At 39.9% G+C, this 8,869-nt stretch overlaps 1 non-coding gene across 1 annotated transcript; it reads left to right on the top strand.

The window, feature by feature from the left end:
• The first annotated feature begins 6,942 nt into the window (after nucleotides 1–6,942).
• LOC147486504 (small nucleolar RNA R71) lies at nucleotides 6,943–7,046 on the top strand. The gene has a single exon (XR_015203344.1). It is a non-coding gene; the product is annotated as a small nucleolar RNA R71 (small nucleolar RNA).
• Nucleotides 7,047–8,869: the final 1,823 nt, after the last annotated feature.

The following is an 8,869-nucleotide window of genomic DNA, read 5'->3' as shown; positions in this document are numbered from 1 at the left end:
TTAGAAGTATGACTATCGAAATTATCCTCAACCAACCATGTCATATCTTCCCCTTCATTATCCGAATCAACTTCATCCTCTGCAGACAACGGCCAAGTCTCTTGGATGCATTCCTTATAAATACTTGCATTAGAATACAATTTGATCTTAATAGGAGCAGATTTTGCGACAGCTCTAAATGAGAGCATGATCTTAGTAATCAATACGGGAAGAGGTGCCATGCTCTTTCCCACTCCTCCAATCACATTCAAAATTAAACCGAGGATGCAGAAATTACACTCATTCGTTTGCAAAATCCAGAGAACGTCACGGAATCGAAGTCCGATGTCGTGACTTTGTCTTTCCCGAGGGCGTTCCTACCAATCCACCGAAGCTCTGACTAGTTGATTGGTTCTCGTGGTCGTCCCGCTTAACGCAATGAGATATCGTATTGTATTCACCCTCTATGACCGTATCTTTCATCAAAGCGGGAACTCCAAAGATATCTTGGGATTCTTGAATGGTCATATCTAGGTTGGTTCAAAGCGTGATTCCTAATAGCTCGACCAACAACCTGTCTTGTTATTTCCCTCCTCGTTCTCGCTATCCTAATGAAAATCCTATTTCCCTCAATTTCGTTTCTTATAAAACTGTTCTACCAAATCATAGTGATAGAACTCCTCTGTCGAATACCACAGTCTGTTCCAATCCCTCTTAATCATATTGGCGTCGTAAAATGGTGCGAAATGGTCGGCCTCAAACGCGTGCTCCGGCAACATTCTTCGTCGTAGCGCCATTGAAGTTTCTTAGATAACTAATGGTTTTTGTAGCCTGTGGGGGAGGCGAGTTTGATAAAAAACAACGAGAAACAATGGTGGTGGCGGTGGTGGTTACGGTGGTTGTTTTCGGAGTTGTAAAATTGTTGGGGTAGTTTGTGGTAATGGTTTGAAGAAGATTTCAGTTGGATTGAATTACTTGGCGTGAGTGTAGTTCGGTTTTCGCTCTCCCTCTTTTTTTTTTATTTGGTTTAGGGTTTGTTTTAAACCATGGTAGCCGGCGGGAGTGGAATAGGAAACACTGCGTTTTTGGGAAGGAAGACGACAGCGGTGGCGTCGCGGCTTGGGCCCAAGCCCAATTTGAATTCCGAAATTTTTCGATTTTTCGCGTAATTTCAAATTCAATTTGCCGCTTTGTTACTGGCCCGATTTTGGCGAATGAGTTATGGAAATGATCAGTAGAGAATTTCCAATCCAATGATCCATAAAACACTCAATTCTAACCATGGGTGACGTATAAGAGTGTGGAAAAATGCCTCGAAAGTGCGTGTGTGGCGTAAGTTATGCTTAACGAATGAACTCTAAATTAGATGGCGTCAACCCCAATGAAGTATACTAATGGACCTAAGCAACACAAATGGAAAGTTCGAGCAATCCGGATGGAAAGACTGATTTTTCCCCCCAAACAAATTTTTAAACACAAAATTTGTTTTAACATGGGTCGTTTAAAGTCAGATTCCCAAGACTTGTTGGATTGCTAGTTTTATGGGTTTAGATATATATCTATATCTAAAAATGAAAACAACTATTATTATTATTATTATTATTATTATTATTATTATATATATTTTTTATATAAAATATATATATATAAATATATATATATATTTATTTAATTTTTTTTGGAAAAACAACACAAATAAAGACATAAAACCATAGAGAATGACTCAAAAATCCGAGAAAACATGCAAGAGTGGAAAACGTGAAATATGTGAACCGTGGACTTAGGATCAAAGTACTTACAGCCACACACTCCATAGGGAGGGCCCGGTTACCTTAATGGTGCACTTACCATTAAATGGAAGTGAAAGGAAGTACACCAATGACAAGGGTCATTCCTCATAGATAGGGTCTGTAAAAGGACTTCCTCTATATCGAGGGAGACGAAGTTCGTGAAAATGTTTTAATCGTTGACCGTTAACTTGAAAGGTACTGTTGTCCTTGGGATTTACCAAGGTAATTGGCCCGTAAGGTGTGACTTCAAGAACGAGAAAAGGACCGGACCAACGGGTTTTAGTTTCCGGGAAAATATGTAGGCGGGAGTTGTAAAGCAAAACCTTTTGTCCGACCACAAACTCTTTGCGCGAAGATATGCTTATCATGAACACGTTTCATGTTAGCTTTATAATCCTTGGCGAGATCGTAAGAATCGCCACGGATTTCTTCAAGCTAATTTAATTGTAACTGCGTTTGACACCGCCTCATCAATATTGAAGTTAAGGCTTTTTATAGCCCACGAGCACGGTGCTCTAATTCAACGGGCAAATGACATGGTTTCCCAAATACAAGTCTAAAGGGAGACATACCTATAGGAGTTTTGAAAGCAGTTCTATATCGCCCATAAGGCATCCGATAGACGCTTCGACCAGTCTTTCCTATCAGGGTTTACTATTGTTTCTAAAATCTTTTTGATTTCCTATTAGAAACTTCTACTTGGCGCTAGTTTGTGGATGATAAGGAGTTGCTACTTTGTGTGTAACTCCATACTTTTTCACTAGGGATGCAACAACTCTGTTGCAAAAATGTGTTCCACCATCACTAATGATGGCTTTAGGAATGCCAAACCGACAGAAAATATATTCTTTAATAAAAAATACAACGGTCTTATGGTCATTGCTACGGCAAGCTAGGGGCCTCTATCCATTTAGACCACGTAGTCCCACGGCAACTAGAATATAAATATAACCGTGGGAAACAGGGAAAGGGCCCATGAAATCAATACCCCAAACATCAAAAATTTCTACTATCAAGATTGGATTTAATGGCATCATATTACGCTTCGTGATTCGCCCAAGTTGTTGGCAACGAATACACGTCTTGCAATGCACTTGGGCATCCTTAAAAAGGGTAGGCCAATAAAATCCACATTGAAGAACTTTAGCGGCTGTTTTCATTCCACTAAAGTGGCCACCACACTCTTTGTCATGGTAGAACGATAGAACTTCATTATATTCCCACTGGGGAATGCAACGACGAATAATCTGATCCGCACAATACTTAAAAAGGTAGGGCTCATCCTAGTAGTATAACTTGACTCTGGCCAAGAACTTCTTACGTTCATTTCTTGACCAATTATAAGGCATAACATCAGCCGCTAAATAATTTACGATGTCCGCATACCATGGTGATGAAAAAATAGCATACAGATGCTCATCAGGAAAAGAGTCCGGTATGGACTCAGAATCACTACTATCGTCATTTGTAAGTCTAGATAAGTGGTCGGCAATAACGTTTTCGACCCTCTTTTGTCCTTTATTTCTAATGTGAACTCTTGCGGGAGAAGAATCCATCGGATTAATCTCGCTTAGCATCCTTCTTTGCAAGAAGGTACCTAAGGGCTGCATGGTCCGTGTAAACTAAAGTTTTAGAACCAACCAAATAAGGACGAAACTTATCTAAAGCATAAATGACAGCTAAGAATTCTTTTTCAGTAGTTGTATAATTCCGTTGAGCATCGTTTAATGTTTTACTAGCATAATAAATAACAGTGGACTTATTATCTAGTTTACGTCCCAAAACAAACACCAACCTGCATAGTCACTAGCATCACACATGAGTTCGAAAGGTTTAGACCAATCGGGGAGGCTGTATAATAGGTGCAAGTGGTTAGCATGGCTTTTAAGGTTTCAAAAGCCTGTTTACGTTAAAATTAAAATCAAAGATTGCATCCTTCAAAAGCAAAGGTTAGTTAAAGGCCTAGCTATTTTGAAAAATCTTTAATGAAACGCCTATAAAAACTGCATGGCCTAGAAAGGCTCTAATCTCACCGGACAGTCCGTGGTTTAGGTAGGGTCGCTATCTTATCTAGTTTGGCTTTATCTACTTCGATGCCATCACTAGATACAATATGACCTAGTACTATGCCCTTTTACCATGAAATGACACTTTTCCCAATTTAAAGCGAGGCTCTTTTCTTCACACCGTGTCAAGACCTTAGACGGGTTAGACAAGCATTCTCGTAAAGGAGTCTCCATAGATAGAAAAATCATCCATGAACACTTCCATAAAGCTCTACCATGTCACTAAATATATAAAGCATACATCATTTGGAAGGTACCGGGGGCATTACAAAGGCCAAAAGGCATTCGTTTATAGGCATATGTTCAGAAGGGACATGTGAAGGTTGTATTTTCTTGGTCATCAATATCAATAATAATCTGAAAATAGCGAGTAGCCATCCAGGAAAACAATAAAAGGCATGACCGACTAGGCGTTCTAGCATCGATCTATAAATGGTAAGGAAAGTGATCCTTTTTCGTGTCATAGCATTTAAACGTCATGTAATCAATACTGATTCTCCATTTCATAGGACCTTGAGTGACAACATAGTCACCCTTCCCGTTACGTACCATGGTAACTCCCGATTTCTTAGGAACTACATGAATGGGACTTACCCATTCGCTATCGGAGATTGGGTATATAATACCCGCATCGAGTAATCGCAAGACTTCTTCCCTAACCACCTCTTTCATGGCAGGGTTCAGCGCGGACCGAGGTTCGCGAGAAGTCTTGGCGTTATCCTCAAATGGATACGATGAGTGCAAACATTAGGGTCAATTCCCTTAATGTCGGCTAGGGACCAACCAATCGCAGACCGATGTTCCCTAATCACCCTTATTAAACATGTCTCTTCATCCTTAGTTAACAGAGAAGATATAATTATCGGGTGACTACCATCCGGATCAAGTTGAATATATTTTAACTCCGGGGGAAGAGGTTTAAGCACTGGTGTGGACGGAATGTCCGTTGATGTTTCATAAGTGTCCTTATCTTGCGTAATGAAGACTTGCTTAGGTAGCAAGTCTTCGTAATCAGTATATGGAGCAACCGACGGGTCTACAATTGGTGTGGACTCCAGGATGGTGTTGACTTCCTCTAAGTAGGAGTCATTTACAAAATCTGAAGTTCCAAAAGAAAGGAATTTGTACATATTGTTTTCGTGAAAGCGTGTTGTTAAAATAATCTTAAGCTAAACTCTCGATCATGCTAACCTCCCCATCTACGCATCGAATCGGTAAGCTGTTTCATCATTTTAAAAACATTTACCTCGGCGAGAAAAGATGGCCAAAAGATAAGGACATCTTTCCATCGCGACAATTTATAAGCGCATTGGCGGTTGCCAAGAAGGGGCGCCCTAAGATGTTCGGTGCTGAGTCATTAGCAACTTACGTATCGAGGATAACAAAATCAGCAGGATAGTAGAAATCCACGAACCTTAACAAAGCGTGTTTTCCACTACACCTTTAGGATACTTAATTGACATGTCCGCTAATTGCAATGTTATTTTTTTGTAGGTTGCATTTTCTGTAGACCTATTTGTTTATACAAGTAATCACGGGGAGTAAGTTAACACTTTCTGTGAGGTCTAATAAGGCGGTCGCCGTGTGGGAATCTCCTAAGGTGCATTTTACATGGGGGACGACCGGGTCCTTGTACTTAACAATTCCATTATTTTCGGATAAAGTTGGGAACCGCTCAGTTAAAAGCGTCTTTAGGTATGTTGGTCTTCGCCTAGTAGTGCACAACTCTTTAAGAAACTTAGCGTGGTTAGGTAGCTTTTTAATAGCTTTGAGAAAAGGAAGGTTTATCGTTAGATTCTTGAAAACGTTCCTAATTTCCTCAAAGTTTGTATCCCCGGGTTAGCATGGCTAATTTTTAAGGGAGCGGTGGTTTGGCTCTATATATTTCGCGATATGGCTCTACTTTGTCAGGTAACCTTGGCTTTTCGGTTTCTTTGGTTGTGATTTAACCTGGTACCTCTACCATGGTAGGCTCCTCGGTTTCTATTTCGGTATCTAGTTCGATATCGGTGTAGGGAGTCTTGATGGGGGGTAACTATAGGCGTAGTTACTTTGTTATGAACCACTCTTCCAGAAGCGGAGAGTGGTGATGGCATTTTAGGTCACCTACGATTGTAGTTTCCGGTACTAGAATTACCGTTTACCTCAAAAAGGTGTGGTTTGCTATTTTAGGGTTTGGTATCGCTTTGTCCCGGAAACACGCCTTTTGGTTGGGCTTTCGCTTGGGCTAACTGTTGTATGCCCTAATTTATGGATTGTAAAATCTGTTGGTTTGATTGAGTCATTGTCGGAAAAGTTGTTGGGTAACTTGTATAAAGCGTCGATCGATCGGTTGTGTAGGTGTAGTAGTCACGGGTGGTGCATTTGACCGAACTATCTCGTTGATTATTTATGGGTGGGTTGTGATAGTTATTATTATTAACCAAAACGATACCTCTATTGGTATTATAATTATTATAATTATTCTCGACCTTGTGCTTGACCTTGTCGTGGTTGCGCTTTGGTTGTTATAATTATTATAATTCCCTTGACCTTGTCCTTGTCCTTGTCCTTAGGTGGAGCTTGGTTATAATTGTTTGCTTGCCTAACGCGTTTTGATTATTGTACCCGGAGGTGTTACTTGTTGATTATTTCTCAAACTGAAGTTGGGATGTTGTCTCAAGGGCGTTAGGAATAGGATAGTTATTAATAGAGTAAACATTATCTTGTTCGGTGGTTGTTGTTCATAAGCTAGAGGACAATAATCGCCGTGGTGCTCTGGACTCAAACAGAAATTACATGGGTTGGAGTTTACATTCATGCGGGGATAGGCTTTTGTTGAGCGAGAAATAGCCTCTACTTTTTAGTTAGAGATTCGAGTAAATTTTTAAGTTCGGATCGGTTTTCTTCTCAAACATACCGCGGCCTTGATCATTGAAGAAGAATTATCGAAGCCGGGGGATATCATCACTACCCCCAATTATTATTCCGTTTAGTTTGGTCTTCTAAAATTTGTAAGCCTCAGAGGCTCCTTTACTTAGGAAACTACCCCATTCATTATGTCAAGGACTTCTTTATGGTGGTGTAGAAGACCTTTGAAAAGGCCACGAACTAACGTGTCTTTCGCTAAGTTATGATGTGGACACTCTATAAGGAGATCGGTGAAACGATTCCATGCCTCAGAAAATGATTCATGAGGATTCTGTCGGAAAAAATGAATCTTGGAAAGCATCTCATCCGTCTTTAGGGGTGGGTAAAAATGTTCCATAAACAGCTGAACAAGTTTAGCCCACGAGTCCACAGAATTAGGCGATTGGGTAGTTAACCAAGACGCCGCCTTATCGACTAATGTGAAAGGGAATACCCTCGGTTTAATTTGTTCCGCACCTACCGTAGGATGATGGAATGTTGTAAGGACTTGTTCAATCCCTACGATGTAGCCGATAAGGTTTTTCATGGTCCAACCCATGAAAACGGGTAACAAATTAAATATGTTTGGGGATTGAAAATCCCCATCGGGTCTGCTAGAACGATGCAAGATTTGGGGCTATCGCCAAGGCTTTGTAAAAGTCCTGGAGAGGAGTCTCTTTCTTCACCCATTATGTCGGGTATGGTGTGTGTGATAGTAGCTAGAGGTGTCGTGGGTGGTGTACTAGATAGACTTGTTTTTGTTGGAGTGTAATTACGTTTGTTGTTTTGTTCGACCGGACCTTAATCTCATGCAAGACTAAGTTGAGCTTAACTAAACATGCAACACTCCAAACAATTACGATATACTAGTAGAAAACCTCTAACGGAAATGCGAGGTATGGAAGAAAGGAATACCGATAAGCGTCCCTTGCTTTCGCTTTATGAATAGCGTCTTTGTAATGACGCGTGTTCGATGTATATAAGAGATTAGAACACTGAAAAACTTGACAACTCGAAGTTCGAATCAAACCCGGGAAAACCGAATTTCAGCTAAAGCTGGCGCATGGCTGCCGTCTGGCCGAAGCTGGTCGCTCGGTGTAAGTCGAGTTCGAGAAACTTAGCTGAATTGGTTTGGTATGGTATGGCTGGCGCGGCCAGCTGGTAGATGAAATTCCAATAACTTAGCTGGTCACGCTCTCCTTGAAGCGTAGCAAATTCCGTATTTTCTCGAATTTGTCAAAAGCTGAAATGGGCAACCACAAGATGAAACAACCAAGGGTGGGTGGGTTTAATGGGACTTAAAATGACTACTTCTACAAAGAAAACAATGCTAAAGTGCAACTAAGATGGCAGCGCGCCATTTGATAAATGTAAAATGAATAGTTTACCTACCTAAATGAGCGATGAATTCAAAACGTAAGTAAACTAAAACCGATCTTTTAATCTCAATTATCAAAGCTTCTACTCGATCGCGAATTGCACTAAGTGGAGTAGGAAGTTCGTTCCACTCCTAGTTCCCTAGCATGGATTGTTTTCTAAGTCTAAGAAATCAGTCTTAAGTCTAATGAGAGCTTTACTTAAATGTTATGCTAACAAGACGCGTTAATTTAAATAACAAGATATAATAAATAACAAGATAAAATATAAACTAAAGTTAATCTATGAAAGCCACGGAAATACGATTGTTTGAATCTAGATAAAGAAATAGAGGGAATTAAATCCACCTCGAATCCAACTTAATAACCTAGTATAGATTGTCGATCTCGATTCTTACGTTTTCCACGGCAAGAATTTCGAAGTCTAATCCCTAGTGTTCATGGCATTTCTACCAAGTACTAACTAGCATGTGAGGTCGCCCCACCCATTCTCATGGCTTAAACACGACCTTCTAGAGTGGAATAGATTCTACAACGATTCTATACTAAACAACTAATTTTTCATCAAGGCTTCATCAACCCCTCTAATGGATGTTTTAGCCTTGAGTCATCAAAACATCATTTCCCATATTATTATAACTAAACATAATATCAAGATTCGAAATCTACTTAATCTAAACTAAACAATGATTAAATTCTAATTAACAACTAAGAAATGGTAACCAACAATAATTAAAACTAGATCTACAAATTGAAATATCACAATTTG

The sequence above is a fragment of the Coptis chinensis genome, chromosome 7, assembly GCF_015680905.1.
Source record: "Coptis chinensis isolate HL-2020 chromosome 7, ASM1568090v1, whole genome shotgun sequence".
NCBI lineage: Eukaryota > Viridiplantae > Streptophyta > Magnoliopsida > Ranunculales > Ranunculaceae > Coptis > Coptis chinensis.
This window is presented reverse-complemented; position numbering and strand designations above follow the sequence as displayed.